Raw genomic sequence first — 18,737 nt, forward strand, 5'->3', positions numbered from 1 at the left:
AAGATTGCAGACGGATTGGGACAACCGAAGACAGGTCATAGAGTGGGTTCTTCATAAATGAGATACATGGTACTCTATAACGGGTAAGATCTCCATGTGGGAGACAACCTAAGACAAGAACCATGTCTTCCATCATCCTAATAAAACAAAATGGGGAAATGTTGGACCTCTTAAGGCCAAGGGGCAAGAGGCCCAGTGTAACTTTCTGAACCTAGCTCAAGTTTGGAGACCTATCTTTGACCATGACTTCTGCATGTTTTCTCTCATTTATGGTTCTTACACTGTGTATACTTTCATAAGTTCATGTTTGCATATTTGACTTGAAAGTACAAACGCAATTCTAATATTAAAGGAACCTAAGAGGAGGGAGGATGGGCAAGATGGAAGGATGCAGTGGAGCAGAAACATGCTTGACTTTCATTAGTTACATATATCCCAATTTAAAATAACTTAAATAAAAAAGGACTTTGATATGTATTTTGAGATTTTATAAATTTCAAACTTCAATATTACATGCAATGCTGTTTTATAGAATTTTGTTTGCTGTTATGCTGGCAGAGAATATTTTTAGTTTTCATATGCTTAATGTTTGGTTTTTGCTACAAATTTTCTATTACATTTTGACTGACAAAGTTGTTCCTCTCAATTAGATTTTAGAAATTTGGAACTATTGTCGTTTTTTCCTGAAAATTTTGAGGCAGAAATATATTTTAATATGTGATAAAATATGCAAATTTGACTTAACATTTTGAAAAACAATACCTAATCTTATAATCAGTTTAGGATCTTTCAATCTATAAAATCTGGTTGCTCAATTTACCACTATTTTTCTTTGTTATGAAAAGTGTCTTGGGGGCCTTGCACGTGTTTGACAGTCACTAAGCCACATTCTTGAACCCTATACTCATAATCACAAGACTTTTCCAATAATCTAAATTGGCAAGCATATGAAAAATTGATGAAGCTGTAGATAAGGCTCAGTAGTTGCTTGCTATTTTAGCAAAGAAATATTTGGTTTCCAGCACTGATGGCTGGTGGCTTGAAACAGCTGATGACTCTAACTATAGACTCAGTGCCCTCTTGTGGCCTCTGTGTGTACCTATGCATATATGGCACACACACACACACACACACGCACGCACACACGTACGCACACATTTTACATTTTAAGAAGAAAGAAAAGTGATTTATCTTCTTACATGTTTTCATCATTCAATGAGCTACACATATATTTTATATTTTTCTAAGTATTGGCAATCGTTGATTTTTCTTTCCTGTTGCTTCCTCTTGGCCAGTTTCACCAATTATAATATATATTACTTGTGAGTGAATGCTCCTCGAAAGATATTGATATCTATGCACATTTTTTCAACATAAAGTAATCAGAATATATCTTGTTCTTTGCCTCTCTCTACCACGTTCAGAGTCTGGTACAGGGTGCTAACATTCAGTTCATTTTTCTTTGCACTGACACCCCAAAAGTGTGATAACAGAGTATTGATTTAGTTGAGCTAATGGAGCAGCTCCAAGTTAAGCAGTTAAAATTATTTTGAAGCCTCATGCTTCCTGCTCAATTTAAGTCTCTCTGATAACATTTTTAACTGCCTGGCAAATTCTGTTATTTAAAGGTATCCTTTCCATGCCTTATTAATAGGGAGATATTCGAGAGAACTACCAAAGATGTCAACAGTGAAGACACATAATAAAATTGTCATATATAATGAATATGTTCTAGCCCATCTTACCTTTTCCACCTTTGAATTCATTCAAAATTAGGACAGAACTAGATGTCATCTTAAAAGAAATCTTTGCCACCAAATGGTGGTGGCACACACTTTTAATCCCAGGCAGCCTCTGAACTCTGAGTTCAAGGACAGCCTGGTCTACATGAGCTAGTTCCAGGACATGTTCCAAAGCTAAAGAGAAATCCTGTTAAAGAAAGGAAGAAAGAGCAGTCCAAATTCCCTGCCCTACAGGAAGACCAAGGTCCTCCCACTTCCATCCAGGCCCAGGAAGGTGAGCATCCAAACAGGCTAAGCTCCCACAAAGCCAGTTCATGTATTAGGATCGAAACCTAGTGCCATTGTCCTTGGCTTCTCATCAGCCTTCATTGTCCGCCATGTTCAGAGAGTCCAGTTTCAACCCATGCTTATTCAGTCCCAGTCCAGCTGGCCTTGAAGAGCTCCCAAGAGATCATTTCCACTGTCACAGTGGGTGGGTGCACGCCTCGTGGTCCTGATTTCCTTGCTCATGTTCTCCCTCCTTCTGCTCCTCATTTGGACCTTAAGAGCTCAGACCGTTGCTCCAATTTGGGTCTCTGTCTCTCTCTCGATCTATCGCCAGTTGAAAGTTCCTGTGCCATTCTCCTTGGCCTCTCGTCAGCTCTCATTGTCCGCCACATTCCGAGAGTCCGGTTTTATCCCATGTTTTTTCAGTAGCAGTCCAGCTGACCTTGGTGAGCTCCCAATAGATCGGCCCCACTGTCTCAGTGGTTGGGTGCACCCCTCATGGTCCTGACTTCCTTGTTCATGTTCTCTCTCCTTCTGCTCCTCATTATAACCTTGGGAGCTCAGTCCGGTGCTCCAGTGTGGGTCTCTGGCTCTATCTCCATCCATCGCTAGATGAAGGTTCTATGGCGATATGCAAGATATTCATCAGTATGATTATAGGATAGGTTCATTTCAGGTTCCCTATCCTCAGGTGCCCCAACTGCTCTTCAGTATCAAGAGGGAGGGGGAATGGACTGGGGGGAGGAGAATAGGAGTGGGGATGGGGGAGGGGAGTGGGGGGAGGGGGCAATGTGTGGGAGGAGGGGAGGGAAATGGGAAACGGGGAGCAGTTGGAAATTTTAATTAAAAAAGAATAAAAAAAAAATGTAAATAGATATGCAAGTGCCAAAATAAAGAATATGACATACTCAAAAAAAAAAAAAAAAAAGAAAGAAAGGAAGAAAGAAAGAAAGAAATCTTTGTCAGACTCCTTTCTATACTTTGCTTGTGTCTTGCTATCCCCATGGAGAGGAAACTTTTAAAAGTGTGGGTGAAGGAAGTGAAATTGTCACTTTCCCTTAAGTAAGCAGTATTGACAGCATGTATGGTAATTAATAGAAAGTAAGCAATGCAGTTCCAGCAACAGGATGAATGATGGAATCATTCTTCTAACTATGTCACTCCTGGAAGGAGCTACCATGTATAGCATGCAGCAACAGTGTATTAATTTCTAGAAGATCTGAGTCTGAGAACATTCTTGGCCATTTGACTGACTGCAGAGATTTACACTTTCTTCAACTTGAGGCTCCAGTTTCCTTATCTTTATTTTCCAAGCAACCATGAGAATAAAACGAAACAGTTAAATTGGAATATGCAAAAATACTTTTGTAAACCTCAAGTGTTGTACAAAATACAGGAATGTATTATTGTCATTATTCTTTATGTGTGAAAGATGATAGAAAAAGAGAATCTTAATTACAGGACTATAAGGAGACTTGTATATTCGGGCTTGGAGAAAGGTGAGAGAAACAAAATAAGACCAGAATTATAGATGCTCCTTTCCCAAATACAGACTTTCCATCCTGACTGCACTGCTCCTTTAGAACATTATACATTGCTTAAAATTGACACTATGAGAACTTATCTTACAAAGTGGATAAGAATAGATCTCTGAGAATTTGTGGGTTTTTGGAAAAGATAATATCTGCCCACGTATCATGTGATAACATATTTTTTTCCTTTTTTTTTCTTTTGTTAATTGATTTATATTGAGCTCTACATTTTTCTCTGCTCCCCTCCCTGCCTCTCCCTCTTCTCTCTAACCCTCCTTCAAGGTCCCCATGCTCCCAATTTTCTCAGTAGATCTTGTCTTTTTCTCCTTCCCATGTAGATTAGATCTACATTGTTGGACTAGATGTCCAAACATCAGGGAGGAGTTGCTCCAGATACCACTCACATAGACACAACTGATGCAAAAACAAGAGGATTTTTATTCTGTCATGACAGGGCCCTTCAGGTCCGAGATATGAAGGACATCTGATAGCTGTTACAGTCCATCTTTTAAAGCAAAAAGCCACAGACACAAGGGGGGAACTTGGAGGTTGTTTTCCAACTTATTGGACTGGCTTATTCAAAGGGTTACTAGCAGTGATTGGTCCATTCCAGGGCAGGAGAATAGCTGTGTGACCGGGTAGATAAGAAAGAGCATCTGTGGGCTATACTGTCCTTGGTCCAGTGACTAAATCAATACATCAGGAACTGAGTCAACATCTGTGGGTTGTCTTTGCCTCAATTCCCAGAATGGAGTTATGTTTGAAGATTATTCACAAGGACACAGGGGGATGAGCAATCCAGCATGTGGTTATTCACAAGGACACAGGAGGATGACCAGTCCAGCATGTGTGTGTGTGGGAGGGGGGAACTGTCCCTTTTCCAAGATAGAATGAGTGTAAGGTTTTAGAAAAATGTCTTAGGGTTGAGGGGGCTTACAAATGCATTTAGAGTCTTTCAATATAAGTCTCTCTTAGTGTCCTCATTGTTGTCTAAGTTTCCTGGGTTTGTGGTTTGTAGGCTGGCTTTCTTTGCTTTCTGTTTAAAAACCACCTATGAGTGAGTACAGGTGTAATTACAATTCTTTTGGGTGATTTTGCATCATGTATTCTTTTAAGCTATCTGATTTCAACTATGGATAATCTCTTTCTGATTCCCAAGGGTGCAGAGGCACAAAGAAGACAGATACAGAGCAGTTATAGGTGTAAGGTTTTGTAAAAAACTTCATGTGAGAAAAAGTTAACATGGGCTACAAAGCTGTGGCAGAAACCTGGAGTAAGTTTAAGGCTGATTCTTTATTATCCTAAAGCCTCTGACCATTCTATATGGTTTCACTCTGCTTTCAACATCATTAGCAATCCTTATTTGGAAATTTGTGAACTACACGAACATTTCTTTGTGGACATGAGCAAACCCCTTAGCTGAAATAACTGTACTTAACAATCTTCTAGTCACCAGACAGAAAAAGAACTCCTAGAGTATGACCAAAACAGAATAGCTATATCAGTAGTCCTCATTGTCAGCTATGTTCAGCGTGTCTGGTTTTATCCCATGCTTTTTCTGACCCAGGCCAGCTGGCCTAGGTGAGTTCCCGATAGAACATCCCCATTGTCTCAATGTGTGGGTGCACCCCTCGCGGTCCTGAGTTCCTTGCTCGTGCTCTCTCTCCTTCTGCTTTGGGTTTTTGATCCTACTGCACATACTGGCTTTGTGGGAGCCTAGACAGTTTGGATACTCCTCCTACTAGACCGGGATGGAGGTGGATGGTCTTTGGACTTCCCACAGGGCAGGGAACTCTGATTGCTCTTAGGGCTGACAAAGGAGGGGGACTTGATTGGGGGAGGGAAATGGGAGGTGGTGGTGGGGAGGAGGCAGAAATCTTTAATAAATAAAAAAAAATAAAATAAATGAAAAAAAAGAATAGCTATATCTACTGTTAACTTTAATTCCCTTTGCCAATGGCCTAGAATTTTCAGCATCTGTCCTTTGATCTCTGTGGTTAAATCTATTTCTTAATACTTTATTGTTGGATGGTCTTGAAGACTGATTTATTTTCTCAATTTACTTTTATATGGCTTGATTTTAAATGTATAGGAACTGCACCTTGTTTTTAAATGTATGGAAACTCTTCTCATTTTCTTGTTGCCTTTTGATTTACTGACATCACTAAATTTGTTTCCTAGATTTTAAAAACTTCTTGATGAAAGTTTTCAAAATTCTTCCACTTGAAATAATGCATGTAAACAAAGTCATTGTTACTTTTCTTAGGATCTTAGAGTTGGGGAATATTATTTTAAGAGGTTATTTTTGCTTATGGTGCATTTGTTTAACTCTGTGAAGCCGTGTTACTGTATCTGTCTAAGACACTTGAGAGTCTTAATAACGAGCTGAATAGCTAATAGCTAGGCAGGAGAAAGGATATTAGGACTGGCAGGCAGAGAGTATAAATAGAAAGAGAAAGAGGAAAAAGTGAAGCAAGAGACAGAGGAAGACATCAAAGGACAGACACCCCGTTACACAACAAACCACAAAGAAAGAAGTAAAGAAAGGTATGCAGAAATAGAGAAAGATAAAAGCCCAGAAGCAAGAAGTAGTTGGGATAATTTATAGTTATAATTATAATTTATAGTTATAGTTATAATTAAGGAAAATGTGCGAAAAAGAAGCCAAGTTTGGACATTTATAACAAAGAATAAGCCTATGTTTGTGATTTATTTAGGAACTGGGTGGTGGGCCCCTCAAAAAGCCAAAAATTGTAAAACATCACAAAACAGTCTCACTTGGTTTTCTTGCACCTTTTCTCTAGCTAATTTATCAAGTTTTGTGTTCCATGAAAATAGTACAAATGGGGTACCATTGTATTGTTCACAATCTTTAGGGAGAGCTACCCATTCCTATAATGACTGTGCCTTGCTGGCAGTGTATGTGAAATTTGCAGAACCATACAAAAAGTACATATTACTTTGTCCTGAAGCAGTCTGAGGAGTATTGGCTCTTTAAATATTTGGTAAAATTTAGCACAATACCTTTAGATTTTAGTTTTTCCATGAAAAACACTTAGAATCTCCTTTTCTTGTTTATTGTCAGAAATTTAAAATGAAAGTAATTAAAATAATTTTCTTGTTTTAGTGGATTGGAAAGAAATCTATTTTTAAAATGTCCACACAACTCATACAGTGCTATCTTCATAGTCAATTCAATTTCTGTCAAATTTGCAATGTCATTTTTATAGGAATAAAAAATCATAAAATTCACACAAGACCATTTAAAAAGCTAAATTACTGAAATAATTTAACCAAAAGAGTAAAACAATTGCACTACTGTTTTTCAAAAATGTTTCATAACTGTAAAAATGATAAGCATATGTGATAATGAAATAAAGACAGGAAGATCAACTAATGAAACAGAATAGAGAGTTCCTCAAATATATCCAAATATATAAGTTCAATAACTTTTTGGCAAAAGTGCCAAACACACACTGTGAAAAGGACAGTATTTTTTAAAAATCCGCATGCAGATTAATTTAAACATATCAGTGTTTTAACACTTATATGGTGCTCAAATAAAAATATAGTAAATATTTAACTGCAAAATATGAAATTACAAAGCTATTAGAAGAAAAGTAGATGATAGTGGTGTCATCAATAACTTTCTGTATATACGGGGAAGTCCAAATACTGGAAACAAATACACACAAATAAATTATACAAAAAGCTGATGTACAAAAATGAACTATTAATAGAGTGAAAATAAAATCATATATTGGGAGAAAATATTTGCAAATCGTAAATCAAATAAGAGGATTGTATTAAAAAGCACTAGAACAATTATTGGCACCTGAGAAAAGAAGAATCATGCTTGTCCAGGAATGATCCACCTGACAGATTATCTAAATACAAGTGGTCAGCCCTAAATAAATACATGTATGAGAAACACTAAATGCACCCAGTAGGTTGTATTCATATATACGCATGTGTGTACATGTGTGTGTATGTGTGTATGGTGTGTGTGTGTTTATATATTCATTACAGCGTTAAAGAAGAGGTTATGGATTTTTGAGGAAGTGGTAGAACATAGGAGGAGCTGCTTGAGGAATGGGAATTTGAAGTGATATAAAGAAGTCATGTAGGAAATTCTTCAAAATAATAAATTAAAACAATCTATAGGAAAAATATAAAATAAAACAAAAATGTTTTTAAAGTTTGAAACTGAAATAAATCAAGAATGAAAAAATTCATGTAGTTAAATAAGTGTAGAGGGCATGGATAGGAAATTAATAAATGAAAAAAAATTTGAAAGAAAAAAACTATTTAATATCTCATGCAGTCTGATACCTTATACCACCTGCCCAAAGGTGGTATTGCTAACAATGGTCTGGGCCTACCTCATCAATCATCAATAAGAAAATACCAGATAATCTCTTGTCTACCAAGACAATCTTATGTAAATTTTTCTCAACTGAACGTTCCTCTTCCAAGATGACTCTTGTATTTTCATCAAGTTGATGACAAAAATTAGCACCACAGTATGTTAAAGCTATTTCCATAGTCTCGTGTTTACGCAATCATTATCTATAATATTCAAAAGATGAAAACAATCCATGTGTACATTAACATATTTTTTTAATTTTTATACATGCATATAGACACAGTAACATGATTCCATCTCAACAAAGCAAAATAAAGATGTCTGTAACACCATAGATAAAACAGGAACACATTGTGATGAGTGAGATAAAACAAGCTCAGATAGTATAAGCTCGTGTGTATGTGTGTGCGTGTGTGAATTAAAAATTCAAACATTGTAATAGAGAATAAAATGGTGAGTTCTTAAAGTTTGTAAGAGAGGAAGCAAATGAAGAAAAGGGGTAAACCAGAAAAAGAGACTCTAATTAAATAGCAAAGGTCTCTGTTAAATAAGGGATTAAGTCCTTGACATGTCATGATAAAGCCTTGGGTACCAGTTCATTATTATATTGTATATTTCAAAACAATTGAGAGGATTTTTAAGTATTTTTAGTACAAAAGAATGATAAAATTTGAAGTTGAGTGACATCCTAATTATTCTGATTTTGCCATTTTAAATTGTGCTTATATATGTAAACACCACATTTTACCTTATCAATATAAGTATTTCTTAGGTTAAAAATAAGTAAAAGATTAAAATACATGAATACATTGGGACTGGGTAATTGTTTGTGCCAATTGGCCAGCCCTGAAAACATACATATTTGTAGCATTATATGGATTGAACAGGTTATATATAAGAATATCTAGAAAGAGAGAGAGAGAGAGAGAGAGAGAGAGAGAGAGAGAGAGAGACATGCAATAGCAATTAGTACAAACAATGAAGCCAAGAATTTCAAGACCTGGAGGAATATATATGAGGTATTGGATAGAAAACAGGGAAGAAGAAATGTTGTAATTCAATTATAAGCTAAGAATACATAAAAAGACTAAAGAAGGGCTGAAATGTGCTCTAGGCAGAGAAATCAGTTGTCATATGAAGCATTTCTTTTAAAAATTATTCAATTTTTATTTAATGAGTTAAAGAAAATTTGGTTTAAATTTGTTTTATTACTTCCTATAATAGGTATGAGAGGTAACCTTTATTTGATCAATTCCATGGATATTCATGTTTAGAGACTTCAGTCTACTGGCAACTAAGTTCATACCTTCTGAGGTCAGTTTTAGCTCTCTTCATATGTTAGCTCAGTTTCCATCTGCTCAGTCATCTTACACTTAGCCTGGATCAAGAATGAGCCATATGTATTCATATTTTTGGCATTCATTTCTCCTAAGGGAAAATACCACCCACAAAGAGAAGCTAATCTTTTATTTTTATTTTTTTATTTTTTTGGTTTTTCGAGACAGGGTTTCTCTGTGGTTTTGGAGCCTGTCCTGGAACTAGCTCTGTAGACCAGGTTGGTCTCGAACTCACAGAGATCCACCTGCCTCTGCCTCCCAAGTGCTGGGATTAAAGGCGTGCGCCACCACCGCCCGGCCCCAAGAGAAGCTAATCTTATCAAACTTTGTAACTCTGACTTTCTCTGTCAGAGAATTTATGAAACAACTAAAAAAATGTAGAATATATTGTTTACTCCCTCTACATTGCTATATTACTGTTTTATAACTTTGCGCTGGTACAATAATATATGAAAATAATTTTCTTTTATTTCTTCTTTTAATCTTTTAGTTCTTATTTCTTTTAAGTAATACGAGGACCATTCTTAGGACTATCAAGAAAAATATCAGGCAACTTTCACTTACATATGATAAGTGAAACATGTTCTAAGGAGTCACCATGCACAACTTTAACTTGGTTTTGTTTTTTTGGTTTTTGTTGTTTTCTTCTTTTCTTTCTTTCTTTCTTTCTTTCTTTCTTTCTTTCTTTCTTTCTTTCTTTCTTTCTTTCTTCCTTCCTTCCTTCCTTCCTTCCTTCCTTCCTTCCTTTCTTTCTTTCTTTCTTTCTTTCTTTTTTTGTGGAGCTATGGAGTCCTAGCTCTGGCTCACAAGTGCTGGGTTAAGAGACTCCTGATGAAAGACCTGTGCCATTACATCCCTTTTGCCTTTTTTGTAACTGTTTGTTTACTGTGTCTGTGTAGCTCAGAAGGTAACTTGTAAAAATCAGTACTCTTCTTTCACCACCTCAGTTCACGGGATCTAAATCAGGATGTCGGTTTTGGAAGCAGGTGCCTTTAGCCACTCAACCATCCCATCAGCCCTAATTAAGAAGTCTTAAAGTAATAGAAAATGACTTTAGCCATTGGGCACTTGAAGGCTTATCTTTCTTTTTGGTTTTTATATTATTTTATTGAGCTACATTTTTCTCCACTCCCCTCTTTTCTTCTCCACTCCAATTCTACCCTCTCCCATGATGCCTACATTCCCATTTCCTCAGGAGATCTTATCTTTTTCTACTTCCCATGTAGATTGGATCCATATATGCCTCTCTTAGGTTCTTCTTTGTTGTAGAGGTACTTTGGGATTGTGAATTATAGGCTATTTTTTCTTTCCTTTATGTCTAAAAACCACTTATGAGTGAATACATATTATATTTTTCTTTCTGGGTCTGTAATAACTCATTCAATATGATGTTTTCGAGATCCATCCATTTGCCCAGAGATTTCAAGATGTCATTGTTTTTTTTTTTCCACTGTGAAGTATTCCATTGTGTAAATGTACTACATTTACCTTATTCATTCTTTAATCAAGGGGCATTTAGGAAGTTTCCAGGTTCTGGCTGTGACAATTAATGCTGCTATGAACATAGATGACCACATGTCTTTGTAGTATGATTGAGCATTCTTTGGGTATAACCAAAACTGTTATTGCTGGGACTTGAGGTAGGCTGTTTCCTAATATTCTGAGAAATCACCATACTGATATCCAAAGCAGTTAGTTTGCACTCCCAACAGCAATGGAGCAGTGTTCTTGATAAGCCATGTTCTTTCTAGCATAAGTCATCATCAGTGTTTTTGATGTTAGCCATTCTTAGAGGTACAAGATGAAATATCAGAGTTGTTTTGATTGCATTTTTTCTGATGGTTAAGGATGTTGAGCATTGCTTTAAGTATCTTTCACTATTTTACATTCATCTGTTGAGATTTCTCTGTTTACATCTGTACTCCATTTTAATTGGTCTATTTGTTCTTTTGATGATCAATTTTTTCAAATTCTTGTATATTTTAGAGATCAGTCCTATATCTTATGTGGGCTTGGTGAAGATCTCTTCCTCTTCTGTAGTCTTTCTTTCTTTCTTTCTTTCTTTCTTTCTTTCTTTCTTTCTTTCTTTCTTTCTTTCTTTCTAAGATTTCTGCCTTCTCCCCGCCACCACCTCCCATTTCCCTCCCCCTCCCCCATCAAGTCCCCCTCCCTCATCATCCCTAAGAGTAATCCGGGTTACCTGCCCTATGGGAAGTCCAAGGACCACCCAGCTCCATCCAGGTCTAGTAAGGTGAACATCCAAAGTCTGTTCTTTATAAGTAAATATGTTTGTAGTTAGACAAACTGCAAATTACCTTTATGCAGTTAGAAATAGAGTATTTTATTAAATGAGATGTCTCTGTGTTCAAAGCATGTGTATCTATCTATTGAAGACTTCTTTGTGAGTAAAGAAGCTAAGCATTGCACAAAATATTTTTTAACTCATTACTCATAGTGGTTACACAGTTTTTTGTCCGTGAAGTACATAGTAATGCTGACTAATTTGTTTTTTGGTTTTTCGAGACAGGGTTTCTCTGTGGTTTTGGAGCCTGTCCTGGAACTAGCTCTTGTAGACCAGACTGGTCTCGAACTCACAGAGATCTGCCTGCCTCTGCCTCCCGAGTGCTGGGATTAAAGGCGTGCGCCACCACCCCCGGCAGACTAATTTCTTTAAATTAGTGAATTGATGTATTCTGTCTCCAAGAAAAAAATAAATGGAGCCTTAGACCTACTGTTAGTCTTAGCATCTTGGTAAATATCCTCATGTCTTATTCTCTATTCTGTTTCTGAGTCATCTTGTTTTCTTTTTTCTAAGAACTGTGGGATTCTGATGACACTGTTTTCTTCTTACCTGTAGATAGCCTAGAAACATTTTTGGAGATAAATGAAAGAAGACATTACTCAGATCATTAAGCAAATTCTGGTCTCTGAGATTTAAGATAATGGACATTCAAGGTCCTGGGTTATAAATATTAATTGTATGAAATAGCAGGCAGGTAACATTTCCTTTAATATTGAAAAATGGGCAATAACAGTGGATGTGGTTAATGCATGATAAATAAGCCACTCTAAGGAACTCTTCTGAGAAAAGAATCACTTGAGCTCACATAAACTGGATGATAATTTGTTTGACTATTTAGAAATACTCTAGTTTTAAAAGGATTCTTAGTGTAGACTCCCAAGTTTTCCATGTACAATTGCTTATAAAATTACCACCCAATACAGTTGTTCAGGAAAATTATGGAATGATTTTTACCCATTAGGAAAATTAGGTAACAGATAAGGGAAACAAGTACATGTCTTAATAAAAATCTTGAATCATTTTCAGAGTGATAAAATTCTAATTGAAATATTTCTTAGGATTTTAAAATAATATTTAATTGTGAATGCAAAATAAAAAATAATAGAAAAAATTAGAAGAAAAACTTACAAAACTAAGCCTACATTTACATTTTACATAGGCAATTGTGTTTTTTTTGTATTTACCCAACTAAATTGAAATGGTTTATAAAAGCTGAGTGGATATTTATTGCCAATTTTCTTATGATTATCAAGTTTGAGAAACCACCATAATGCCCTTTCGATAGGTAAAAGGATATATAAGGTCTAGTATATCTAGCATTGTTTGATACTAAAAGAAATTGCCTATTAAGCTATGCAAAGGTACAGTAAAATATTAAATGCACTTAGTTAAGTAGAGTCAGTAAATATGAAAAGGTTGTGTACCATATGATCCTACATGTATCTCATTCCGTGAAAAAAAACAAAAGTATGGAGATGATGAAAATATTATCAGCTTACAGAAGGAGAACTTGTAGGCAGGAATAGATAGGCTAACTAAGAACAGTAGATTTTAAGACAATGAACTAGTTTTATAGTATAATGATAAGAACATGTCATTATACTTTCTCAAAACTCACTGAAAGAGTGAATTCCAGTGTTGATTATGTACTTTGATAACTATTTATCAGTATTGATTCACTAATTATAGTAAATATGTCCTCTGGGTATAGGATATTGTTGATGGTATATGAAGGGATTATGTACAGTTTGGGGGTAAATATGGTTACAGAACAACTGTACAGATTTTTATTTCATTTTGCGATGAAGTTGAAAATTGAAAGAGCCTCTCATATCCTTGATTATGAAGCTCTGCTCAAAGGGGACAGATGACATTAGTCAGCCTACTGTGGAAGTAGAACAACTGAATAACATTATTTATTCCTCATAGAGTCAAAGTCCACAACATCAGAGTTTACAAAAGAAATATCATTCCCTGATAGATTTCCTTATATGGGTCATTGGAAATCATGGTTAGAGTCATTCAAAATTATGATCATTTCCAGATAAGTTCCCCATAATTATCATATTAGAATAGAGACAGGATTGGCATCAAAGATGAAACTCAATATGAAATGAGTGGTACTGGGGATGCGGGTTACCAATCCAGATAGAACTGAGTTTATTTTAACTCAGTAGACACTTGCATATTAATGTGAAGAATTAGTGGTTAAATATGATATTGTCACAGGAGAAGTTCTGATAAATTGAACTAGCATGCCAATTATTTTCATGAATTGCTAGACTAGGAATAAGAATATGAATCCTGAAGTCAATTGTCAGTTGTTTGGAACAGACACCAGAGGGACTTTGGAGATCCTGACCCATCCTCAGTGTTTTAGATATTAAAAGACAAAAGTACATGAAATATGTGCAATCACACCTAAAAGAGTAAGGGTTGGAAATAAATCTGCACAGAGTAAAGTGGCAAGGAATATCAATTACTGTAAAAGCTATATCATTAAGCAACAATACATACTAAACTCTTTCATAATCAATGTATATTTTTTACATATATTTGACATATAATTATATCATGTTGTGGGAACGGCGGGCTGCGTCCCACCACCCGGCCACCTGCACGGCTAGCTTTATACCCGAAATAATTACACGGAAACTGTATTCTTTTGAACACTGCCTGGCCCATTTGTTCCAGCCTCTTATTGGCTAGCTCTTACATATTGATCTAACCCATTTTTAATATTCTGTGTAGCACCATGAGCAGGTTTACCAGGAAAGATCTTAACCTGCATCTGTCTGGAGTGGGAGAATCATGGCGACTGCCTGACTCAGCTTTGTTCTCCCAGCATTCTTTTCTGTTTACTCTGCCTATCTAATTTTCTGTCCTATGAGAGGCTGAGCAGTTTCTTTATTACTTAACCAATGAAACAGCAGATAGAAAGATGACCCTCCTCCATCAATATCAAACATAATATTCCTCTCAAATAACTTTAGATGTTGATAGGAATTTAGATAACAAGGAATTTATCAACTCAAACAAATACACAACAATTTATGAGCATAAAGAGTCATACTCTATCTATGATTCTTCTCACCACATCTGCTCTGTATTCCTTGGTTAGCTGAAGTTATTCAAATTTCATATCTATAGGATCGCATGATATAATTTTTTCTGACATAGTCACGTAATGTAGTTGTTAAAAACTTTTTATTGATTCTTTGTGGATTTCACTTCATGTCTCTCAATCACACTCATCACACCAACCTCTTGCTTCCACCCTCTGTCCTTGCAACCTCCTTCCCAAAATAAAATTAAAAAGTAAAACAAAATAATTAAGTAAAGAGCAAAAGAAACAACAAACAAAACAACACATAAAATAATCTTGGCATGGAAGCTGTAGTGTGACCCAGTAAGTCACACCATATATCCTTTAGTACATACATCTTTACTTGTAAGTGCTCATTACAATGAGTTTTTGGTATAGTTCAAGGCTTCTGACTTCTGCTACACTGTAGATACTGGGCCCTCAATGGGACTTGTCTTGGATATTCTCTTGTTGCCTTGTGTCATGGAAATCCTGGAACTTTGGTTGTGAGGGCTGGTCCCTTCACATACTCCAACAGGTTACAGATAAGGTGGACATTGGATTAGGCTACCTGTGGTACAGTTTTAGGAATGGGTGGTGTTGGGTTCTCTGTCAGAAAGGGTGGGGGCAGAACTGGACCTGCCAGACTTTCAATGGGGCTGAGCAGTATGGTGAGTGTCAATGATCCAGACATCCCCCCCACTAGCTCCCAGGGAAAACACACACACACACTAAGTTGGAAGTCTGTTGAGGCAGGATCTCATTTTATTGTTTCAGGCAGGAACTTATATATCCCATTCCTTACCACCTGAGACAGGCTCATAAAGTCCAGGCATGAGGCTAGTGTAACTTCCTGAGCCTAGCTTGAGTTTGGAATCTTTATGAGGTCCAACAAGTGGTAGTTGGGTTGGTCATCCTGTGCAAGATTTTCCTCATCATCACCAACCTGAGTTCTCCAGCACTGCTCCAGCTAACTCACCTAATGTAGATGATAGCAAGAAGTAAGGCCAGTTCTCCTGCTTTCACACCCTAAAGTCCAGGTCACCTGAACTCCTACCACCAGCGCAAGATCTGCCCAATTGAAGTGCAGAGGTTTTTCTCCAATGCCAGTTCTCTAGCCTGTCTCAGGTGGTAAGGAATGGGCTTACCCTTGACACCCCTGGCATACAAGAGAAGGGGTGGAGCAGCTCTCTTGTTTTCATTCTCATAGGCCTGGCTTACTCACACTCCCTCCATCAGAATCAGTTCTAGGTTGCTGCCCAGGAAAGGTGCCATGACTCCTCTTTTGTGTGTTGTTGCTGATGAAGAGCAGGACAAGCTCTTCTATTTTCAAGACCAGGGCCTGCTCTCTCACATGCAACAAGTGGCAAGGGGCAAGGGAAGGGAAGTATGTTTTTTCCTCACCCATGCCACCACATGACAGGCAAGACTACTCAGTGTTCCTGATCTCATGCTTCTGCGGCCAAATGTCCTATACCCCTACCCACAGGGTCAGCTGTATTGTGCTGTCAAGGTGAGGTACAGTGCTTGCTCTCCTGAGTGAGGCTGCCCGTGGGGCAGTGCCAAATCTCCAACTCTGATGACTTCAGAGTCAGCTCATCCACCTACTATAAGCAGCAAGGTTTGGAGTCATCTCTCTCTTTCCCTTTTCAACATATAGCAGATGAAGTGTGAGGCCAGATGTCCTACTCACCTTTTTCCCAATTTATCATCTGTGCCTTCCTCTGTGGAAGGATGCTTAAAAGAAATCCCACACTAGCTCAGAATTGAGAAATAGATGGCTATTTATGGGTAAACTCATAAATCCGAATCCTCTGCTTGAATAGAGAACAGAAACCGAATCCAGCAGCTGGAAATAGCTGCTGGAAAAGTGGTGGGACGCAAGCTCTACATCAGCATATATAGTATAAGAGGCCATGCCCCAGTGGGCAGGAAACCACTGGCTATAAGACTTCCTACAGCACCTCCCCATTTTGTTTAAATAAGAGAGTTCTAAGCCTAATACAAAATTATGTTGTTATGGACAATGGTTAGGAGAAAAGTTAAACGAAAGATATTAGATTCAGAGTTCTTGGTTTTATTTTTTTTATAGAGGCAGGAGTGCTGTGGGACAATGGTTTGTACCCTGTCAATTGTATTTTAATAAAATACTGATTGGTCAGTAGCCAGGTAGGAAATATAGGTGGTACAACAAGGCAGGAAGTAGAGACAGAGTGTCAAGAGCAGGAAAATTCTGGGAAGAGGAAAGCTTCATTCGCAGTTGTAACCCAGCCACAAAAGAAATAAGATATGAGTGACTCAGTGAATAAGGTACCGAGTCACGTGGCTAACATAGACAAGAATAATGGGTTAATGTAAATTATAAGAGCTAATAAGAAGCCTGAGCTAATGGGCCAATCATTTTATAACCAATGTAGACCTCTCTGTGATTTCTTTGGGACTTAACGATTGTGGGAACCTGGCAGGACAGAAACCCCAACAACACTCCTCTACAGCATCAGCTCTGTTGTGCTACCTGGGTGACATTTAATGCAGTATTTTTATGTTATATTTTAAGTTTTTATTAAAATATTTCTGTTTTATAGTACCATTATGTTTCTGAATAGAATTTTATTGCTAAGTTATAAATTAACCACTGAAATGAAGAAGTGCATTTTGCATGTTTTCCGTTTAGGATTATAACAAATACACTATCAGGGAAATTTGAGTATAAACTTTTAAATATATAGTTTTAGACTTATTTATTTAATTTCTTTCTACATTTATTTGTCTGCACATATTTCTGTGCAACAAGTATGTGCCTAATGCCCACAGAATTCAGAAGAGCATATCAGATCCACTGAAAATGTATTGAAGGATCATTATAAGTTTCCATGAAGGTGCTGAGAATAGAACCTGCGTCCTCTGAAAAAACGATCACTACTCTTAATCACTGATCTATCTTTATAGTCTCTAGAGTGTAGATCTTTAAATGTATGCTTTCTTTATTTGATTTATTACTGAAAAATTGCTTCAGGGTCTTATATGGTATTAAAATGTATTTTTTAAATTAAAATATGTTATTACATTGCATATTAAACTGCACATAAAGTTATGTGGTATCTTTTGCATCCTTCCTATCAAAGAGTAAAATTTCCACTTACATCCTCACCAATATTTAGTATTACAAATATATTTATTTTTAGGATTATCTGCTTTACATTTTTTCTTTCCTCTTTTCATTTTTTAAATTTAGAATATTTTTATTTAGTATATTCTGATAATAGATTTTACCCTCATCTCCTTCCAATTACTCCTCATTTTCCCACCCATCTTACACCATAGTTTCTCTCTCTCTCTCTCTTTAGAAAACAAGCAGGCAACTAAAAACTAAGAAAACAGGATAATAATTTTAAAAAGAAAGACCAGTAGAAACATACACACATCGTATAATCAAAAACAATGATATACAAAGAATGAAAACAAAAAGATATAAGATAGAAAATGATGCCAAACAAAGCAACATGAGACAAAAAAAAGGGCAAAAATACTGTTGAGTTTGTTTTGTGTTGGCCTTCTAATGATGTGTGTATAAGACCTACCCATAACAGTGGTTTGGGTTTGGAGGGAACTATTTTTTTTTTATTTTTTTATTTTTTTTTGCCGGCAGCTATTAATCACAGAGAGCTTCTTGGTTAGGGATGGGAGCTTGTGTTCACTTATGTAGCATTTATTGACCATTGTGGAGTTAATTTTCATTTACTTGATATATCCTTTTTAAAACTATATATATTTACTTGTATATCCTTTTGTTTGGATAAGATCCTATGAGAAGCAAATAAATTCCAAAACACTCATCATTTCTCCATGGTGGTGCAGAGGGCAAAATTATTGACAGTAAATTTGTATAAATGTTTCTAGAAGTATGAATTATTGAAATGATAATAATTATATATCTTTGAGCTTTAAGCACATGGAGTGAATATGTTTAAAATTATCAAGGAATCCACTTTGGATTTTAAAATGATGCCATAGTTACTTAATTAGATTACTAAAGGTATGTATAATTTATGCTAAGCCACTATATAATATGTAACTGGTGAAAGTAGAAGTTTTTTTGAATATTT

The sequence above is a fragment of the Chionomys nivalis genome, chromosome 1, assembly GCF_950005125.1.
Source record: "Chionomys nivalis chromosome 1, mChiNiv1.1, whole genome shotgun sequence".
In the NCBI taxonomy this organism is placed as follows: Eukaryota; Metazoa; Chordata; class Mammalia; order Rodentia; family Cricetidae; genus Chionomys; species Chionomys nivalis.